Raw genomic sequence first — 10,443 nt, 5'->3', positions numbered from 1 at the left:
ATATATATGTGTGTGTGTGTGTGTGTGTGTGTATGCCAGGAAATATCTCACCTGGTAGCGTGCGTATGTTAGCATGCAGGAGGACCTGGCCACCATACACAGTAGGTGCTGTAGTGTCTCTCCTCTTTTGTATTGCTCCTGAAAGTGAAAAAAAATCTACTGAGAATGGTGGAATTGTGCAGGCACGAATTGTACAGTGTGTGTGCACACACACACAAAAGATAAACAAATTAAACAAATTTTAAAATGGGGAGGTCGGCAGTAGTGCACCAAGTTAAGCACACATTGTACGAAGCACAAGGACTGGCACAAGGATCCCGGTTTAAGTCCCGGGGGGGCAGTGCTGTGGTATCTCTCCTCATCTGTCTCTCGGTCTCTCTGCTTATCTCTGGCTTTCATCCTTTGTCTAAAGGAAAAAAAATGACCATTAGGAATAGCGAATTCATGCAGGCACTGAAATATTCATCCCCAGAAATATTCTTAGAAAAAAAGAAATAGGGGAGTCGGGCGGTAGCACAGTGGGTTAAGCGCACGTGGCGCAAACGTAAGGACCGGCGTAAGGATCCCGGTTCGAGCCCCCGGCTCCCCACCTGCAGGGGAGTCTCTTCACAGGCGGTGAAGCAGGTCTGCGGGTGTCTATCTTTCTCTCCCCTTCTCTGTCTTCCCCTCCTCTCTCCATTTCTCTCTGTCCTATCCAACAACGAATTGCGTCAACAAGGGCAATAATAATAACCACAACGAAGCTACAACAAGGGCAACAAAAGGGGGAAAAAAAAAGAAAAAAGAAATATATATGTGTGTGTATATGTGTACATACATATAATGGGATATTGTTCATTCATGAAAGAGTACATTCTGTCATTTAAAATATTTTTTTACTTTTTAAGAAATTTTATTTATTTATTGTTGGACAGAGGCAGAGAGAAATTGAGGGGGAGTCAGAGATATAGAGGAAGAAAGACACCTGCAGCACTACTTCACTCCTGAAGCTTTCCCCTTCCAGGTGGGGACCAGGAGGTTGAACCCAGCCAGGTCCTTGCGCACTGTAGTGTGTGTGCGCTTAACTTCTGCCACCGTCTGACCCCCATCTTGTTATTTTCAACAAAATGGCAAAGGCAAATGTATATGGTATCACCTATAACTGGAATATAAAAAAATGGAATTAAAGAGACAAAGTAGAGTCGTGGTTCCCAGGACACGGAGATACGGAAAACAGGAAGGTGTTGGTCAAAATGTACGAACTTTCAGTTGTATATTTAGTGAGTTCTAAGGATTGAAGATATAGCTGATGACTCTAGCTAATAATATTGTAATATAGTCTTGAAATTTCCTTTGTACTGAGATTGTGTTCTCACAACAGAGGTAATGAATGTTAATTTGACTATAGAATCATTCATAGTGTGTACACATTATCAAATCACCTTACTGTACAATTAAATATATACAATTTGTCAACTATGTCCCAGTAAATGTGAGGAAAACTAGCTAAAACTAAAACCTAGTTCTTTTAAAATTTTTTAATATTTTATTTATTTTCTGGATGGAAACAGAAACTGAAAGGGAAAGAGAGACACCTGTAACAGTTTCACTCTTTGTGAAGCTTCCCCCGCTGCAGGCAGGGACCAGGGGCTTGAACCTTGCAAATTGTAACATATATGTTCTTTTTTTTTTTTTTTTAGACAAATGGTAGTCTTAGATTTTATTTTATTTTTATTTATTATTGGGTAGAGATAGAGAGAAATATAAATGGGAAATAGAGAGGGAGAGAGACTGAGACACCTGTTGCCTTGCTTCACCACTCACAAAGCTTTCTCCCTGCAGGTGGGAACAAAGGGCTTGAACCCATAACATATATGTTCTACTGGATGCACAACCACACAGCCCCTAAAATAGAGTTTCTTAATCAATTGACTCACATGTCAGGTACTTAGCAGGGTTTAGACAGATCATAAGTCAAATCCATCTCTGAGGAATATGGCAAATCAAAACTTCCCAGTTGATGCATTTATGAAAGGGCTCAGGGTTCCCATGTGAGTTTCCCAGGACTCTGAGGATCTATTAATCTCCGTTCCACCCTGTCTCCTTACCCACCTTTTGTTTCCTTCCTTCCTTCCTTCCCTCTTTCTTCCCACTCTCTATACACAGGCAAGACCCCTTAGGCTGCTCACAGTCTAGGGGTTATGCTGTTATCTTTAAACATTAAGAAATTGTCAGTGATTGTTACAGTCCCAGGTCCACCACCCTAAAACAGAAACCACCTCTCCCTTCAGCAGCCCAAGGCCTCTGGTGGGAGGAACAAGCCCTGGCATGGGCCAGAGGAAGGTCCTGCAGCCATCTCCCAGGATGGGCAGGCACAGGTCCCCTTTGTACCAGCTTGCCAGCTTCCCTCTGCTTGGGGGCCAAGCAGCTCAGTCCTTCCCTGCCAGGCAGCTGTTAACTTTTCAGTTCATGCTGCCTCGGGTTAATACAGCTGTCAATGACTTCTGAGCTTAATCCCATGGGACAAGGAGGAACCTGGACCTGGCCCAGAAACTCTATCTCAGACAGGATCCTGTTCCTCCTCCCTCCTCCTTTCTTCCTCCTTTTTTTTTTTTTTTTTGTCCTGATGAGCCTAATCTGTATGGACAACAGGAAAGAGAAAAAAAAAAAAAAAGACTTTTATCAAGTAAAGCAGAAATATTCTTGTGATCATTAGCACGTAGAAACCATTCTAGCACCCACTGAAGGAGCTCAGGTGAAACCAACTGAGACAACAGGTCAACCTGTCCCAAGAACTACTAACAGGCTAAGACAGCTGTGGGAGAGAGGTCTGTTTTTAAATAAACCTTGAAACCCATGCTTTTGGCCAAGTCTTCTAGACTCCAAGTGGTGTTTCCATCACACTATTCATTCCACAAGGTTTTCTGCTCTCTGCCCTCCTTGTTTTAATAATCTCAGACAGACATAAAAATGGCTGAGCTCAACACAAGTGACTGAGACATGAACACATGAGCATTGCCTCAGGGTCCCTGTGGACCCCAGCTGGGTACCATGCCGCCCTCGGCTCCATTTGACAGGATGAAGTGAACTCATTTATTCAGTTGTTTTAAGTGAGCTCACACTCAGCTGTGCCAGAGGACAGAGGCATAAATCTTTCCCAGTACATGGGTTTCTGCCAAGCACCTTGGATAAAACTTGCTGCCTGTTCAAGAGAGTTTTTCCTCCCTTCTAAAAATGAGAAGGGGAAAAGTGCTAAAAATCAAATAGAATAGGGGGAGGGTGTGAGCAGATTCTGGGAATGACAAACTTGTCAACGCTTAGGCCTAATAAAAATTCTTCCAGTAAGAAAGGCAAACTTTGAAGCCAGAGATTTTCCTTTGTACTGGGGAGCAGAAGGTGACACTGGTTGTTTGGTGTGGCTGCAGGTTCACCCTGGGTGGTGATGAGACTTGTTTCTCTCTCTAAAGGCTGTGTTTCTACCAAGGTGGGACAGGGGGTATCTGAAAACCTCTTGTCAGACAGATGCTTTGCCTTAGGGGCACCCTGAGTTCAAGCCCACCATAACATGGGAACACTATGAATGGTGGAACAGTGCTATAGTGTCTATCTCTCCCTTCCCACTCGCTCTTACTCTCTCTAAAATGAAGAATGAATAAATTGGCCCAGAAGACTGCACAGTGGTGGTATCACACATGTGCAAGACTCTAGGTTCATTCCCCAGTAAAACTGTTGATGATGTTTTTTTAATATGAGAAAGGAGGCCCAGAGAAATAGCTCAACTGATCAGGCACAGAACTTACATGTTTTAGGCTTTGAATATATCAAAGTAGTGCTCTGGTTCTTTCTTTACTCACTCTATCTCATATGAAATAAACACTATTTTTAAAGTTAAATAAATAAATATAAAGAAAAAATGGAAACAAGTCCAAAACTATGTAACACATTATGTAACAATAATACTTAAGGTGTGGTAACTGACGCAAGAATAAACTACAGTAAGATACCCAGAATTCTATCATACTATTATGTATGTTTAAGTGTGTTATGAATTTAAAATGATAAAGGAAATATTAAAAGAAAATGGAAAACAGATTTCTCAAATTGTGTTAGAATTATAAACTTAAAAAAAAAAAAGATAAAGGGATAAAGGAAGCCAGGTGGTAGCACATCCAGTTGAGCACATGTTACAATGCACAAGGACTGGGGTTCAAGCCTAAGGACCACACTCACAGGGGGTAAACTTCAAGAGCAATAAAGTAGTGCTGCAGATCCCTCTCTCTCTCTCTCTCTCTCTCTCGCTCTTTCTCCACCTACTTGCCTATCTTCTCCTTCCCTCTCAATTTCTTTCTGTCTCTAACCAATAAAGAATAAATAAATTTAAAAATAAAATAAAATAATAAATTAAAATAAAATGGGGACAAGACAGTGGCGTACACAGTAGAGCATACATGTTATGTACAAGGACCAGTGTTCAAGCCCCTGCTCCCTACTTGCAGGGGGAAACTTTGCAAGCAGTGAAGTACAGTGCTACAGGTATCTCTTTCTCTCTCTCCCTCTCTACCTCTCTTCCATCTCAATTTCCCTGTCCTATCAAAAAAAAAAAAAGGTAAAAAAGAAAGGTCACCAGGATTTGTAGTGCAAGCACTGATCCCAAGAGATAACCCTAGTGACAATAAAAAAAAATAAAATAAAGAAAATGTGGGCAGACAGAGTAGCTCACTTGCTTTACTATACACATGACTCCGGTTCAAACCACTTCTCCCCTTCCCACCTCCCCCATACACACACAAAAGAAAGTTTTGGTACTGTAGTGTCTTTGTCTCTCAGAAAAAGTCATCCATGGGAGTTGGGCTGTAGCGCAGTGGGTTAAGCGCAGGTGGCGCAAAGCACAAGGACCGGCATAAGGATCCCGGTTCGAACCCCGGCTCCCCACCTGCAGGGGAGTCGCTTCACAGGTGGTGAAGCAGGTCTGCAGGTGTCTATCTTCCTCTCCCCTCTCTCTCTGTCTTCCCCTCCTCTCTCCATTTCTCTCTGTCCTATCCAACAACAACAACAATAAAACAACAAGGGCAACAAAAGGGAATAAATAAAATAAATATTAAAAAAAGAAAGAAAAAGTCATCCTGGAGCAATAAAGTCCCAGCGATGACAAAGGGTGGGGAGGAGGGAGAGAGAAATTAATCTGATATACTTAACACTAGAATAAACTTTAGCTAGATTAAAGTAAAATATCTGCCCAAATATAGTTAACTGAGGATATACTTGAATACTTCTGAGAGTACTGATAGCATACTAGAATCAGCAGATAAAACCCATAAAATCATTGTTATATTTCACTACAGAGTCTAGATAACTTCTTGTGAAAAGAGTCATAATGTAAAATCTAAAAGACAAATTGGAAAAATAAAATTTCCACTGAAAAAACAGGATCTTTATTTTGTCTGGGAAAATCAATTCATGCGTATTTCACACACCTTGACAGAGATATTAAGGTCTCATAAGATAAATGGCAAAGGACACAAAGAGGTGTTTTCCATGTTATAACCATATAGCAAAAAAAAAAAAACTGTTTTAATTCTTGTTTGTATTGAAAAAAAATGCAGGGGAGGCCAGACGGTAAGTCCATGTGTTAAGCGCACATGGCACAAAGCACAGGACTAGAGTAAGGATCCCAGTTCAAGCCCCCAGCTCCCCACCTGCAGGGGAAGTGGCTTCACAAGTGGTGGAGCAGGTCTGCAGGTGTCTGTCTTTCTCTCCCCTCTTGTTTGTCTTTCCCTCCTCTCTCAATTTCTCTCTGTCCTATCCAACAATAAGAGCAACAACAACAATGGCAACAAAAATGGGGGGGTGACCTCCAGGAACAGTGGATTTGTAGTACAGGCACTAAGTCCCAGCAATAACCCTGGAAACAAACAAACAAACAAAAAAATGTAGGGATGAGGGCCAGGTGGCGGAACACTGGGTTAAGTGAACATAGCTCAAAACGTAAGGACCCATGCAAGGATTCCTGTTTGAGCCCCTGCCTCCCTCCACCTTCAGGGGGTCCCTTCACAAGCAGTGAAGCAGGTGTCTATCTTTTCTCCCTTTCTATCTTCCACTCTCCTCTCAATTTCCATCCTATCCAAAAAAAAAATTTTTTTTGAAAAAATGGCCACAGTAACAGTGGATTTGTAGTGAGTCCCAGCAATAACCCTAGAGGTAAAAAAAAAAAAAAAAAAGGAGGGGGGACGTTGGGCGGTAGCACAGTGGGTTAAGTGCACGTGGTGCAAAGCGCAAGGACTGGAGTAAGGATCCCGGTTCGAGTCCCGGCTCCCCACCCGCAGGGGAGTCGCTTCACAGGTGGTGAAGCAGGTCTGCAGGTGTCGCTCTTTCTCTCCCTCTCTCTGTCTTCTCCTCCTTTCTCCATTTTTCTCTGTTCTATCCAATAATGACATCAACAACAACAATACTAACTACAACAATAATAATAATGAAAAAGGGCAACAAAAGGGAAAATAAATAAATGAAATAAAAAACTATATTAAGTTCACCACTGGAAAGTTAAATTATTATTTTTTTATTTTTTTAAATATTTATTTACCCCTTTTGTTGCCCTTGCTGTTTTATTGTTGTAGTTATTATTGTTGTTATTATTGATGTCATTGTTGTTGGATAGGACAGAAAGAAATGGAGAGCAGAGGGGAAGACAGATGGGGGAGAGAAAGATAGACACCTGCAGACCTGCTTCACTGCCTGTGAAGCGACTCCCCTGCAAGTGGGGAGCCAGGGACTTGAACAGAGATCCTTACATTGGTTCTTTTGCTTTGTACCATGTGTGCTTGACTGCTGCACTACTGCCCGGCTCCCAGTTAAATTATTTTTAAATAACCCCAAAGACTAGTAACATAAAAAAAATCCTGAATTTTGAAAGGATATAGTAACATTCATATTCATTTGAAAAGGCAATAATCATTATGATGAAGTAATCAGATTTGGATAATTTCCCCTACTTTTGTCCCGTTTTATTTTGTAATGTAAGTATTAAATTTAACCCACATTCTACATAAGCTGGTGAAGACAGGTACAAAGAGAGAGTCACATGGGAAAGACATTGAATCTAAAATGACAATAGAGTACAGTTAGGAGATAACCACTTTATGTTCTTTTCATCTATGAGAGACCATCTTTCTCTGTGCAAAGCCTCTCAAGCTCCTGTTCTTCCATGTTCTTCTATGCTGTTTGGGGTCATGGAAGCACAGTGTTTCAGTGGGGCAGAATCTCAGAGATAATTTTTATTCCAAACTCCCATCTAATTCAAGACTGAATCGGCTGCTTCTAAATGGATAGAACATTCCCATAAACAAGGAGCTCACCACCTCACAAAGCAGTCTGTTGCGCTCTGCCTTTGAACTTGTGCCTAAGGCTGTTGTACAGGACATTGCCACTAAACCTCATTTAAAGCAGAGCTTCCTAGTCAATCACTTCCTTCCAACTAGGACTTCATGTTATAGATCACAAACAAAAGGACTAGAGGGAAACTTAATCTTTCTTCCTATCAGTAGAAAAATAGTAAACTCAAAATAAGACATACTAGGTCTCTGAAGCAGCATGCCTGGGCTTTCTCTACAGTGGAGGGAGGGGGGATCAGAGGAAGTCTTAGAGCACACAGGACGTGACAATTTGCTCTGGACTGCCACTGCAATGGCTGCATTGTCTGCTTAGGTTCTCTTTCTGATCTAGGCTCTACCTGAAGCAAAGGGAAGGAGACTGATCCTCTCAGAAGACCAAGAGCAAAGCCAAGGATGGACACAAGCAGCTTCTCTCCCCAGTGTCTGGGAAGGAATTGCTCATCCACTGCCACTGTTAATCACATGTACAGAGACTGCAGCTGTTGACATAGCAAGTAAGCTTTGCTGAAAAGGATCAACACTTTTTTCAGGATCAAGAGCAATGATGTCCCTTGAGAAGCACTGTCAGACATCCTACCGGTCTATGACCAAAGAATTTTCCTTTCCTGTTATTAATAGTTGTATTAGATCAGTACCTAGCATCACAGGAGCCATGCTGTAGGCGATGTGTTCACTCTCAACTCCCACTGAAAACTCACAGTCCTGCTCTATGTAATGAGTTTTAATATGCTAACAGTATGAAGTTGGCCAAGACAAACCAAATGGATTTGGTTTCCTATCTGTTGCCAAGTAATACACAGCTGATTAACCCAGCTCACAGATGCACTGAAATTATTGGGCTATTTCTTTGCTTCTACGTTTACTTCTTTTGCAGGCAGGCACAGACTAATAAGAGAGATGACCTTAGCCAGGTCACACACAAAGATGTAGCAACCACTCACCTCACAGTACTAAACAAGGAGCTGCATCCTGCAAAAATAGCCTTTGATTGTTGACTCACCAAATTGGGCAGTTAGTGTTAAGACAGTTGGGATGCCCAGAGAAGACAGAATAGTTCTGCTCCCTCCTAGGTGGCAAGACAAAGGGACGTGAGGAAGAGGGCCAAGTGGAAAGCACCAGAATGCTCACTTGTTTGCAGATCCTGTGGGAAAAACTGCTAAATGGAAATTATTGAAGACATTTGCGAGGACAAATAGTAGAGATTCTATCAGCCATTTAATTTGGAAAGGAAATTGGTAAAGATTTACTTAGATTACCCCAGTGCCAAGCTGAGTATAACAGAAGGTCTAAGTCAATTCTCAAAAGAGTAAGAGAGAACAAAATGTATTGGTACAGTCCCCCTGCTTACCCATCCTGTGCCATATAATTGGATTCAAAACTAGCATGGAAAACATCGAGGGGAAATGTTAGTGAATAAAGCGATGGCAAGAAGAGTATTTACTCAGCAAAAAACAAATATCCAGTAGGCATCTCTCATGTGCTGATGAGTTAAGGGTTGGGTATTAAATGCTGATTACAAGTTGGGTTGGATACTAAAGGCTGAGCCAAGGAGATCACAGTCTAGGAGGAATTCAAACACAGCAGATGGAGAACTGGTGTAGGCAGTAACAAATGAGAATTTCACTCTTTACAAATCTGTCTCTGCTGACTTCTCCTCCCCTAGTCTGAAACCTACTTCTTTGCATGTGCTTTGAGTTCCCTTATAGAAGTATTTCTGGGGTCTACTCAGTAGCATGGTTTTGTTTTTGTTCTGTATTGTTGTTAAAAATTCGGAGGCTCTAGCTCGCTGGGCTAGCTTCACAGGCGGGTAACAGAGACAACCAGAGACATACGGCTGGGCAGGGAAGCTGTATTTCTTTATTCAGGAACAACGATTCATAAACTAAACCGAACTAATCACCAAACAGAACTCTGCTGTCTCTTTGCGGCAGCGCAAGCACTCTCTCTTACTCTCGAACTCAGGAACCCTCTCCAACTCTCCAACTCTGGCAGGGTTCCTCGGGGCGGGGCCAAGCGGGCCACGAAACTAACTGGACTGATCCAATTCTCTTGGCGGGGGAGGGCTAGAACAAACCAATGTAAAGCATACGACAATTCCCCCTTTTCTTTTTAACTGGCACAAACATGGAGAAACATGTAAGCAAGTAACAAGAACCAGTGTGCTGCCAAGGGAAGGCCTGAGGCGGATATTTTTGCCTCTGTGGGCAAAACTTTTATCAGCTTAAAAAAAACATTTCTTGCCTCTGGGGGGCGTACTTTCTTGCCTCTGGGGGGTGTACTTTCCTCGAACAAAAACAAAACCATGCTACTGAGTAGACCCCAGAAATATTTTGTGCCAGTTTCTTTTTTAAAAATGCCTATATGATAGAGGTTTCTGTTCACCTCACACCCTTGATACTATAGTCATTTAGTTAAGTTCTCTACACTGTAATGAAATGCATTAACTGTATCTTTCCCTCTTGTATAAGCAGTGTCTTCTCCCCTGGGACACTGGCCTAGATGGAGTTAGAGGTCCCTCCTCATGAAGCCTATTCTGGTCTCTTATCACACTATGAACTCTGAGATGACTGTAACTTTGGATTCATCCCCCTCTCCCTGGTGTGCAGGACAAAGCATATTGTAAAGATCTGCTGTGGAATGAGGTAGCTGGATGCTTTGCACGTATTTCCAGGCCCTCTCTCATGGGGATATGACATGGCAGGCTGATAAGCATGTGAAATATCAACATAGACATAACAGAAACACCCTTTCACACCTGGAGGATAGGAGCTGGGGTCTATATGACAGCACTAGAATCTAGGTTCTGATTGGTATTGCAAAACCCTCCCAGGCTTTCTAGGAAAGTATGAATTTACTTTCATTTTTCAGAAGCATATGTGAGAAATGAAAAGCATCTCAGAGAATAACACCTAGCATTTTTTCAGATACACCTTTTAAGTTTTTTTTGCCTCCAGTGTTATCTCTGGGGCTTGGTACCTGCACTACAAATCCACTGCTCCTGGCAACCATTTTTTCCATTTTATTTGATAGGATAGGCAGAAACTGAGAGAGAAGGGAAGATAGAAAGGGAGAGACA

Source organism: Erinaceus europaeus, chromosome 20 (genome assembly GCF_950295315.1).
Source record: "Erinaceus europaeus chromosome 20, mEriEur2.1, whole genome shotgun sequence".
Classification (NCBI taxonomy): domain Eukaryota; kingdom Metazoa; phylum Chordata; class Mammalia; order Eulipotyphla; family Erinaceidae; genus Erinaceus; species Erinaceus europaeus.
This window is presented reverse-complemented; position numbering follows the sequence as displayed.